We start from the raw sequence: 12,500 nt of genomic DNA, 5'->3' as shown, positions 1-12,500 counted from the left end.
AAAAATTGTCCCTCAATATGTTGCCCCGAAAGGTTCCATCTCAACAAAATGTCCCCCACAATGCGTTCCTCATTCCTTCGAGCCTTCTTATTCCCTCCTACCTCCAACCCCCCTCGCTTCCTCCCTCCCTACCATCTTCCCTCCTTCTTTTCCCTTCCTTCAACCTCCTTCTCCATCTCCTGCTCTACCTCATCCTCCAACCCCTCCTCCTCCTCCTCCACCCCTTCCCCTCCTCTCCTCCTCCTCCTCCTCCTCCTCCTCCAAGCCCTCCGGCCCATCGTCCTCCTACCCCTAAATGCGACCATCTGCCCTTCCAGCTAGTGGGCAAAATTGCTCACTTCAGAATCTGGTCGTCTGCCTTTTAGCCGAAATATAGCAATAGAGTCTTGACTTGCTTCCTTCGTCTCCTGCGTTCTCATCTCTCTCTCTCTCTCTCTCTCTCTCTCTCTCCAAAGAGATATTTGTTTGTCACTTTGCGAATGGCTGCATGTGTATAACGCTCGCTGGCCTCTTGCATTTCTATTTAGCTTTAGCACTGGCAGTGTCTGCTTCAACTTATTTTTTGTAAATGGTAACAAAATAGAAATAGATGTCCCTTGCTGCTTAGTAAAGAAAATGCTGTTTCAAGAGAATCAAACACGCTGCTGGAGACACAATATAATATATAGAGTTCTAGGACACCTCACACGAGTCAAAGTTTAATGGATACTGATGATATACACGATGACAGGATTGAGATGGCACGAAACAGTGAGGTCGACGGGTCTATAGTGAGTGGCACTGTGTGAAAAATGAGTTCTTAGTTCTGACGGACTTTGTGACTGAATGAAATTTAGCTGGTCCGCTGGCACAGTGATTAGTGTCGTGGCATGCCACTCAGATGTCGCGGGTTCGTGTCTCCCCCAGGGCGATGAAAAATCACTGGTTCTGTATCATAATCAGTTACTGCTGCAGTGTGGGGTTTGCGGTGGGAGGTTGAAACCGACATCCTTTGGAAGCTTGAATTTCAAGTCAATGGCCCCTTTGGTGTGCTTGTTCCACGTGGATAGGTTTAATCTACTGAAATAATAATAATAATAATAATAATAATAATAATAATAATAATAATAATAATAATAATAATAATAATAATAATAATAAATAACTCTTTACAGAGTATGATCTGAGAAAGGAAAGCTTGTCTTCTGCGATGTTGAAGTTAACCTGGATTTTGCTATTGACCCATTGTCCTTTATACCGACTCTTATTGCAAGATTGAGCGCTGATTTTTTTTGGGGGGATGCAATTGCTAGCTCCATATCCATCATGCCTATTTTCTGGATTATTATTAGATTTTGCAGGTTTGAGGAATTCCGTACATATAGGGGCTCATGGACAGAGGTACTTCACTAGCTTCTATATACTGTATATATATATATATAATATATATATATATATATATTTATATATATATATATATATATATATATATATATATATATATATATATATATATATATATATATATATATATATATATGTATGTGTGTGTGTGTGTGTGTGTATGTGTATATATATACATGAGAGAGAGAGAGAGAGAGAGAGAGAGAGAGAGAGAGAGAGAGAGAGAGAGGTCCAAAAATTTATGATCATAAGGGGTTTCTAAAACCGAGGCAGATGCTGAATACGTTACACGGTTATGATTACCGAATTCCAAAAATATGGAAATTATTCTTACTGCTACCTGATGGCAAATGTTGGGTTACTTCAAGAAGAGAAGTTAGTTACTGTCAGTATCTTCGTAACTCTGGTTAAAGTTATTTCTTGTTTTAGTTTAACATCCAAGTATTAAGTAACTTCCTAAAGTTCTGAATAATACTATCTAGAGAATGTGGGATTTAAGCGGCATGTGGTACATGAAATAACTAGATATAAATGTCTCCTATTAGCAATGGCAGGTTTGCTACTGAATTCGACAATTGTTTAGTTATGCGAGAATGAGAAATGAAAATAACTATAAGATATAAATGTCTCCTGGAGGCAATGACAGTTTTGCCACTGAATTAGACAACTGATTAGTTATGCGAGAATTTGAGAAATGAAAATAACTATGAGATTTAAATGTCTCTTGGAAAGAATGACAGTTTTGCCACTGAATTCGACAACTGATTAGTTATGCGAGAATTTGAGAAATGACAATAACTATAAGATATAAATGTCTCCTGGAGGCAATGACAGTTTTGCCACTGAATTCGACAACTGATTAGTTATGCGAGAATATGAGAAATGAATATAACTATAAGATAAAAACGTCTCCCGGAATCAATGATAGTTTTGCCACTGAATTCGACAACTGATTAGTTATGTGAGAATATGAGAAATAAAAAAAACTATAAGATATAAATGTCTCCTGGAAGCAATGGCAGTTTTGCCACAGAATTCGACAACTGATTAGTTATGCGAGAATATGAGAAATGAATATAACTATAAGATAAAAATGTCTCCTGGAATCAATGATAGTTTTGCCACTGAATTCGACAACTGATCAGTTATGCGAGAATATGAGAAATTATGTCCGTGACAGCGAAAACAAAGTGACATTTTTTCTATTTCCAAGCAGATGCTTTTGTTCTTGTATATTTACTGGATCGGATGAGTGGGATAAACCTCACTCTGGCAATTTTGTTGACACTTCGTCCTCTCTGAAATCTTCCGTTATAGTTTTCGTAATTTATTATTTTTTACTTTCGTAAACATATAAACTTCACTTCAAGAACGTAGAATTCTATTCCTTCTCTCATATTAACTAAGGTAATTAACCTACTCCATATCAGTTAAGTGAATCGGCTATAATTTTTTAGGTCAATTCCATAACCACACGTTCCTAGGCGGAAAAGGATTATTATTATTATTATTATTATTATTATTATTATTATTATTATTACTATAGTGGAAGACAATCATGTCAATTTCAATACTTTCACGATAAATACAATGTACATTCCTTCGTTTTTGCATATTTTACAGCGACAAGACGAGGCTGAGGAAAGTCCATTATTTCAGTTCCACACTATATTACAGAAGGAAGTGACAATCGTTTTCAAAAAGTGTGAGGAAACTGAAAATTTAGGAGATCATTATGGCTATAACATATATATATATATATATATATATATATATATATATATATATATATATATATATATATATATGGTAGATGAGACTAATAAACTTCTCCTTCTCTCTCTCTATTTTTGTTTCTATATACACATATACTGTATATACATATATATTTTCTTTTCGTTAAATGTAATTGGTTTAATGGGTAATAAAAATTGTCTTAGAGGAAAACTGTGCTCCTGAAAGTGTGTATATATACAGTATATTATATATATATATATATATATATATATATATATATATATATATATATATATATATATATATATCAGCCTGAAAAGCAAAGCAAAAATGCTAAAACATTAGTCAAGTAGCCATTATAGTTATAATGCACACATATGCACTATATATATATATATATATATATATATATATATATATATATATATATATATATATATATATATATATATATATATATATATATATATATATATATGTATGTATGTATGTATGTGTAGAAGGGAGAGGAACAGAGAGGGACGACACAGCCAACATCCTCACTTCAGCGAAACCCGAGATCGATTCCACGAGGACGCAAGCATGGTGGGAACAGCTGGACTTTTTGTATGAGAAATCCTTTGCCAACGAACTTGCTAGTCGATTGTTGCAGGATATGGAGAGAGAGAGAGAGAGAGTAACAGGCGTGCGTCGTCAGTACTCAACCAGAAAATGCATCCTCTATCACCCGTCTCTCTCTCTCTCTCTCTCTCTCTCTCTCTCTGGAGTGGGCGCCTTGGAGACTGCAATTCCAAGTCCCCAACGAAACAGATTTATACGTTTCAATTTATGTCTCCACAACAGAGTTGAAAAGGAAGAAACATTTTTGTGCCCGGTCTTCGAACCTCCTGGCACCTTTACAGAAGAGTGTCTGGGGCTTGCGTATTGTACCCTTAATGTCCTTTCTAAATGCCTGAGAGAGAGAGAGAGAGAGAGAGAGAGAGAGAGAGAGAGAGAAAGAAAGAGAGAGAGAGAGAGAGAGAGAGAGAGAGAGCTCTGAAAGCTTCTATGCTTCATAATAATAAAATATTCATGCGCATATATTATGTCCACGTCTGGAACGCATCTGCAAACCGATGGGAAATTCGTCCCGCTTCGGAAGTGTTTATTTCTCTTCTTTTTCTTCTTATTGTCGCTACCTTTTTTATATATGCGTTGGTGTCTATATTTATTCCTAATTTTCTTTTATTATAAGTTTACAACAACAACTACAACTACTACTGTAATTACCTCTTGAAGTAACAGTAACAATAACATTGGTTATGTTCCATTTGTTCCTTTATGTTCATTGTCTAAATACTGAATATTAGCGCTATTACTACAATTACTGTTACTATTACCGTGGCAACAACTTCTGCTACTATAATGAGTATTGACACTTCAAAATTGCTAGTCCTGGTGACAAGGGGCTGACAGTTTAACGGCTTTATCTATAACTACTTTTTCTCTCCCTCTGTGTGTAACATTACAATAAGCTACGGAAGTGAGTTTTTGTTGCATAAAAGTACCTCTCTCTCTCTCTCTCTCTCTCTCTCTGGTCCACGTGGCGCAATTAGTACTACTCTTAGTTTCAACTTGTTGAACCCGCGTTTGATCCCAGAACCGGGCAAGGAAAGGGACAATACGAGCACTCTTCCTTATATTTCCAGTATGCCTGATCTGATCTAGGCGAAGAATGAAGTACTTGGTTATTAATCGCTCTTGTAAGAGAGAGAGAGAGAGAGAGAGAGAGAGAGAGAGAGAGAGAGAGAGAGAGAGAGAGTCAGACTCTAATGATCCGTACTGTCAAAAACATATAAAATAATATCATTATACCAAACCAGAAGGCCTCGACGAGGTAACAGAATAGAATACAAGATTTAGGCAAAAGCCCAAGGGCTGGGACCTACGACGTCATTCAGCGCTGGAACGGAAATTGACAGTAAAAAGTTTAAAAGGCGTAACAGGAGGGAAATCTCGCAGTTGCACTATGAAACAATTGTTAGGAGAGGGTGGACAGTAAGATGGAAGAAAGAGAATATGAAGGGAGGTACAGTAAAAGGAATGAATAGGGGTGTAGCTAGGGGCCGAGGGGTTGCTGCAAAGAACCTTAAGTAATGCCTACAGCGCAGTGCATGAGGTGCACTGACAGCACTAACCCCCTACGGAGTCGACGAGGTAATCCTCAGATACATTCTCTCTCTCTCTCTCTCTCTCTCTCTCTTTCTCTCAGTCTCCCTTTCTCTCCCTGAATCTTCCTCTCTCTCTCTCTCTCTCTCTCTCCCCCTCTCAGTCTCTCTTTCTTTCCCTGAATCTCTCTCTCTCTCCCTGAATCTTTCTCTCTCGCTCTCAGTCTCTATCTTTCTCTCCCTGAATCTGTCTCTCTCTCTCTGAATCTTTCTCTCTCTCTGTCTCTCTCTTTCTCTCCCTGAATCTCTCTCTCTCCCCTCCCCCGTGTCAGTCTCTCTCTTTCTGTCCACGAATCTCTCTCTCTCTCTCTCTCTCTCTCTCTCTCTCTCTCTCTCGGTCACACCCACACCTTTTTTCTCTCAGCTAAAATTCTGCTGGGCTATGCCTCAGACTTGAATCGAGAGGCTTCTTTCTTCTATTCTTCTTTCCGTTTACGTTTATTCTTCATTTTGCATTTGACGTCTCTGCTGTGTCAATAAATGTTTCCCTCTCTGCATTCAATATAATAATGTTATTCGTAAATCCATTTGTACATGTTGCGCATTACGGCAGTGTAATAACGTATACCGCTCTACAGTCAGTCTCTCTCTCTCTCTCTCTCTCCATTTGGTCCTCGTGGTGTAGTTTGTAGCGGACTTTGTTTAATCCTCGAAAAGGTATGGGCGCATCATGAAAAATTCCGTGTACCTCTGTTGATTTATGAAATGAATTATTACCCGTTGTTGTTCAACTGTCTTGCAGAGACAAGCAAATGTTGCATCTCTCTCTCTCTCTCTCTCTCTCTCTCTCTCTTCCTCTCCTCTTTCCGTCTCAGTTACGAGAAATTAATGGTGTAAGATGTTAAGTTACAGTAAATAACAAAGGTAGTACTCTAAAACAGCTCTGTAAACCAACAGCATTCTGAATCAGTTAGTCTGCTAATTATAAATTTAGACCCACATGGTCACAAAAGGAGTGAGATATAGACACACACACACACAGACACACACACACACACATATATATATATATATATATATATATATATATATATATATATATATATATATATATATGTGTGTGTGTGTGTGTGTGTGTGTGTGTGTGTGTGTGTGTGTGTGTGTGTGTGTGCAGTGCAACAATGAGTGTGTTGTGATTGCATTTTGCAAATACACCGGCATTTTTTCCTTTAACATCAAAATATATCTTTCTCATTTTTACTTTAAACGTAAGAAATTAGCAAAATTATCATTATTACTAAAAATACTCGTCACAACAAATAATAAAAACAATTTTTTGCACGTTTTAAGACACCTTTACTCATCACTCCTTACGGAAACAAAAAGAAATAAAAAAAAAAGCAAAAATACGTCTTATTTTGGATCGATCATCGGGCGTCTCTCTCTCTCTCTCCAGGGCGCGTAAATTTCAATTCCATTATTCTTCGGGGCCTCTCTCATTCCCCCTTTCGCTAGCGGCGGTTAGAAAAATGGCAAGTCTTGATTCAGGAAAAGCCACCTGTTCCCCACCTCCGTTCGTCTCCGTGTCTATTGCTGATGTGCTTCTATTTCTCCAATAAACTCGATTTTCAGTCTTAGCTTACACTCGGGCGGCAAAACGCAGTTGCCAAGTCGGCCTTTTCCGATTCTTCGACTGCTCTTCCTCCTCCCGTTATCGCGTCTGGGTTTAGTTACTTTCTCATTTTAGCGAGGGAATAGTTCCCTTCATATTTCTAAATAAAAGACAGGCTCGGTGCTGGCTATCCACACATCACATTTTAAAGAAAGAACAACAAACAGGCGAGACGAGAGAAGGATGGGTGGAGCTCACGAGACGAATAAACAAATGCACATCGCAGAAAAGGAGTCGGGGCGAATACAAAAGAGCATTAGAGGAGTTACACAGGGGGATCGTGTTATCGATATTCGTTTGATAGATTGTGGATCTTGTTTGGTGGATTTTTCGTCGAAATTATCCGTAGTCGGAGGCAGGAGAGGTATTGGATTTTTGCCATTATAAGAACCTTATGCGTAAAAGGATACACATTAAGCCACGGAGGAAATTACACGGGGATTAGGCTATCACTTTTAATAACCTCTTTCAGACACGAAGAAAAAGATCAAATTTTACTTCTGCGAACGATAGCTCTCTCTCTCTCTCTCTCTCTCTCTCTCCTGACTTCTGCCTATTATTGACATTAGGACCCAGATAGAGATATGTAAATGGAACATTTTTTACGGAAATTTCCTGCAGACTTACAGACGATCAGCTTGTCTACGCCAAAATCTGTCTTTAAAAATGTACTGTAGAGGAAAAAAGTCATAGGAGATACTCTTCTTGTGTAGGTATAAGAGGTGTGTGGGGGATGGGGGGAGGGGGGAGGGGATCATGCCACCAGGAGGTCTGAACAAAATCAGAGGGCTGTGTTTCAGATCAACCACCAAGCTATGTCAGTTAAATGAGCACATAAAAAAAAATCGTTGCCGAAACCTGGAAGCGCCCGAAGGGGCCTGGTGCTAGCGGCAATGGGTCATACTAAAGTCTGGGAACACTAAGAAACTGAGAAAATTTACGTGCTAGCGCAATGGGTCATACTAAAGTCTGGGAACACTAAGAAACTGAGAAAATTTACGTGCTAGCGGCAATGGGTCATACTAAAGTCGGGAACACTGAGAAACTGAGAAAATTTACGTGCTAGCGGCAATGGGTCATACTAAAGTCTGGGAACACTAAGAAACTGAGAAAATTTACGTGCTAGCGGCAATGGGTCATACTAAAGTCGGGAACACTGAGAAACTGAGAAAATTTAAGTGCTAGCGGCAATGGGTCATACTAAAGTCTGGGAACACTAAGAAACTGAGAAAATTTACGTGCTAGCGGCAATGGGTCATACTAAAGTCTGGGAACACTAAGAAACTGAGAAAATTTACGTGCTAGCGGCAATGGGTCATACTAAAGTCGGGAACACTGAGAAACTGAGAAAATTTACGTGCTAGCGGCAATGGGTCATACTAAAGTCTGGGAACACTAAGAAACAGAAAATTTACGTGCTAGCGGCAATGGGTCATATTAAAGTCTGGGAACACTAAGAAACAGAAAATTTACGTGCTAGCGGCAATGGGTCATACTAAAGTCTGGGAACACTAAGAAACAGAAAATTTACGTGCTAGCGGCAATGGGTCATACTAAAGTCTGGGAACACTAAGAAACAGAAAATTTACGTGCTAGCGGCAATGGGTCATACCAAAGTCTGGGAACACTAAGAAACTGAGAAAATTTACGTGAAGCGGGCAATGGGTCATACTAAAGTCTGGGAACACTAAGAAACAGAAAATTTACGTGCTAGCGGCAATGGGTCATACTAAAGTCTGGGAACACTAAGAAACAGAAAATTTACGTGCTAGCGGCAATGGGTCATACTAAAGTCTGGGAACACTAAGAAACTGAGAAAATTTACGTGCTAGCGGCAATGGGTCATACTAAAGTCTGGGAACACTGAGAAACTGAGAAAATTTACGTGCTAGCGGCAATGGGTCATACTAAAGTCTGGGAACACTGAGAAACTGAGAAAATTTACGTGCTAGCGGCAATGGGTCATACTAAAGTCTGGGAACACTAAGAAACAGAAAATTTACGTGCTAGCGGCAATGGGTCATACTAGTCTGGGAACACTAAGAAACTGAGAAAATTTACAATAAAGTCTGGGAACACTAAGAAACTGAGAGAATTCTCAATAAAGTCTGGGAACTCTAAGAAACAGAAAATTCACAGAAAAGTCTGGGAACACTAAGAAACCGAGAGAATTCACAGTAAAGTCTGGGAACACTAAGAAACTGAGATAATTCACAATAAAGTCTGGGAACACTAAGAAACTGAGAAAATTCACAATAAAGTCTGGGAATACCAATTAACTGAGAAAATTCACAATAACATCTGGGAACACTAAGAAACTGAGAACATTCACAATAAAGTCTGGGAACACCAAAAAACTGAGAGAATTCACAGTAAAGTCTGGGAACACTAAGAAACTGGGAAAATAAGTAGCAAAAAAAAAAAAGCTAATAATTAAAAATTATTCCATATTTCTTGTTATGATTTACAGACCCCTGTAAATCATATGATAATTATTTATGGACAGCTGAGTACAACAAAGTACTATACAAACTCTTTTTTTTATTTTCAGAGTAGACTATCTTCTGTGTCTGAATTCTGAGAAACTACTGATGTTGGATGTTACTGGCGGTAAGTAATCGTACTCTCTCACTTGTCTTCCTTGCATGTAATAAACGTTACAGAGTCAAATTTTTCTTTTATTTCATCCTGCTAATAAATGAAATTATGGATTAAATACAGATCTAAGAAAAATAAAAGAAAACAGGAGAATATTCAAGAATTAAGCTTGATTGAGCAGCAAAAAAAAAAAAACGAAAGAGAAAGACAGGTCAAAGCTTAAATCTTCTTCTGATTACAAAATACGAACTGCCTGGAATAGGACGAAAGAAGAGTTTTAAACCACCTCACTCAAAATAGAGACTTCGTAGAAAGAAAGGTGCCAAACACAGAGACTAGCTTACTTCTGCACCTTCCGCAAACAGGACAAGTCAATTTTGAATTTCTGTATATATTTTGACTGTCTCCAACTGATAAATTAACTCATTAATGTTTCTGTTAATGTACCTGATCTACTTATGTTCCAGCCTCCGTTGAGGCCAAAGTCTGCGGTTCAGCTGGGACCTGTCATCCATATGCCATACTGACTGATATTGCCCCATGAAGAAACTGATTAAGAGTTTTAGAAATTCAAGCCTGTTCCATCCCAAGAAAAGCAGTCATTGATTGATTGATTGATTATGTCTATTAAAACTGGCGTCACAACACCTGGGTTATTGACGCCGTGATAAATTTAAACAGAAAACTTAAAATAAATAAGTTGAAAAAGAATTTCATATAAAAATATCTAAAAATATATATGTATATAATCATACCTGCTCGAATATATTATCAATACTTACATATACTTCATATGGTGAGGAGGCCCGCCTCCCACAAAAATATTTAACTGCTCTATATTACAATCCTCACAGAGAATTGTAGCTAGAATAAAATCACTTTCTGTCACGACCCCAGGACAGGAACCTACGAGTATGTCTCAAATTCCCAAGGCTGGGACATTCGACCAGCAAATGTCTCACAGTCAAGGGCACAGTACAAATTTGGACTAAGACGCAACCATGATTTGATGACTCGTGTGGAACGGCATACCATAATGAACTTACTTCAACAGATAAAAGATACCAAGTTTCTGCTGGCCCCAAAAGGTGGTAGTGTCGTGAGTGCACACCAGGTGGTACACTGTAGGTATTACTAAAGGGTATTCGCAGCGTCCCTTCAGTCCCGAGCCGCATCCACTTTTTAGTCTTTTACTTTACTTACATTCCCCTTTCCATTCTTCAATCTTGCTGTCCAACACCTCTGACTGTTACTCCTCCGTGCAACTGAGGGTTCTCCCCAAGTTCCACCTTTATTTTATCTTGCCCCTCAACCACTCCCATTCCCTCTGCTCACTGTCTTAAGCGCTGAGTAGCTCTTCGTTGGGAGAGTCGGTAGAGCTGTGGACTAGCACTCGCTAGGCCCGAGTTCGAGTCTCCGGCCGGCTGATGAAGAGTTAGAGGAATTTATTTCTGGTGATAGAAATTCATTTTCGCTATAATGTGGTTCCGATGCCACAATAAGATAGGTTCCGTTGCTAAGCAACCAATTGGTTCTAGCCACGTAAAATAAGTTCATCCTTCGGGCCAGCCCTAGAGAGCTGTTAATCAGCTCAGTGGTCTGGTAAAACTAAGGTATATATAATTAACTTTAAGCGCTGAGTGGCCAAATGCCCGGGTACAAGCTTAACAGCCAAAATTTCATAAATCAAATCATTCTGATAACGTCAGAATTATGTGACCAGGAATTTCTTTGTTTCAATGGAAGATCACTAACACTTAAAAACCTGCTACTCTGCATATGCTATATAACATTCCCTACAATAACGCTTTGAAATCTGAAACAACATTCATTGTATTGTCACAGGATGTAAGACAGCGGATGGACCATTAGCTGATTTTTTAAAGTCGGGGTGAGATATGCGGCCATCCAGGTCTTTTGAGTTTAATATTGGACATGGAAAAACTACATTAAGGTCTACCTAACACTGTTTCAGCACCATACTTGGTTCTGAATTGATATACTTTGTTTTTTTCACAGCACTTTTAGCACTTGGGCCTAAGAAGCCAACTGATTTAACACTGGAACCCAGTAGTGTTTATCATGTAACTGAGGCACTACGTGTAAAATTTTCACTGCCATTGCTGTAAAACAATCGTAGGCAGGAGGCTGATTGGTTTGGTGTGAAAACTGGATGCGACAAGGGTGTGCTATGTCTCCAGATCTATTCATTACTTTTCTGCATTGCTTAATGCGAGAAGTTAGAGAAAGGACAGGGAACGTATGTGCAAAGCTGTAAGATAACAATAAGAAGATGGGTCGTGAATGAACGTGGTATATCTGATTTTCAAAGATGAAACAATATAGACTGAGGATAGTGAAGAGAATCTGCGACGACTGACGCATTGCATGATACAATGTTGATTGGGTATAGTGGAGAGAATCCGCAACGGCTGGAGCATTAGATGATACAATGCTGATTGGGTACAATGAAGAGAATCCGCAACGACTGGAGCATTAGATGCTACAATATTGTCTGGGAATAGTACAAAGAATTTGCAACTAGTATATTACTTCGAAGGGGTTCGCAAGAGAAGTGACGGGATGTGAACAAATGAGAGGTTATGAGGCTAAATGAGAAGCAGAAAAAAAAAAAAAAAAAAAAAAAAAAAATATATATATATATAGTATATATATATATATATATATATATATATATATATATATATATATATATATATATATATATATATATATATATATATATATATATATATATATATATATATATAGCTTAGTGTAAGGATCCAGGAGTCAATCCATATTTAAAATCATCAAAGAAAGGCAGAGGACACACAGATATACAGGCTCAATTTATTCCAACGTTTCGTAATTATCAAATTAATTACAAAGAATTTTATTTTTCATTTTAACAGCCCTGATGATGTAATTAATTTGATAATTACGAAACGTTCGAATAAAGT

General features: G+C 38.1%; 2 long non-coding RNA genes across 4 annotated transcripts in view; one reads left to right on the top strand and one right to left on the bottom strand.

Annotated features, from left to right (window-relative positions):
* Positions 1-9,609, top strand: part of LOC136847198 (uncharacterized) — a 139,751-nt gene extending 130,142 nt beyond the window's left edge. For 2 of the 3 annotated variants that reach the window (XR_010855655.1, XR_010855654.1), the window contains exon 7: positions 9,491-9,609. This is a non-coding gene — a long non-coding RNA (uncharacterized lncRNA). The remainder of the gene's footprint in view (positions 1-9,490) is intronic. The other variant, XR_010855656.1, reaches the window with a different exon arrangement.
* The window catches only part of LOC136847199 (uncharacterized), a 107,281-nt gene that overhangs the window by 34,860 nt on the left and 59,921 nt on the right, over positions 1-12,500 (bottom strand). The gene's annotated exons all lie outside the window — the stretch shown is intronic.

The sequence above is a fragment of the Macrobrachium rosenbergii genome, chromosome 16 (assembly GCF_040412425.1).
Source record: "Macrobrachium rosenbergii isolate ZJJX-2024 chromosome 16, ASM4041242v1, whole genome shotgun sequence".
NCBI classification, from domain to species: domain Eukaryota; kingdom Metazoa; phylum Arthropoda; class Malacostraca; order Decapoda; family Palaemonidae; genus Macrobrachium; species Macrobrachium rosenbergii.
This window is presented reverse-complemented; position numbering and strand designations above follow the sequence as displayed.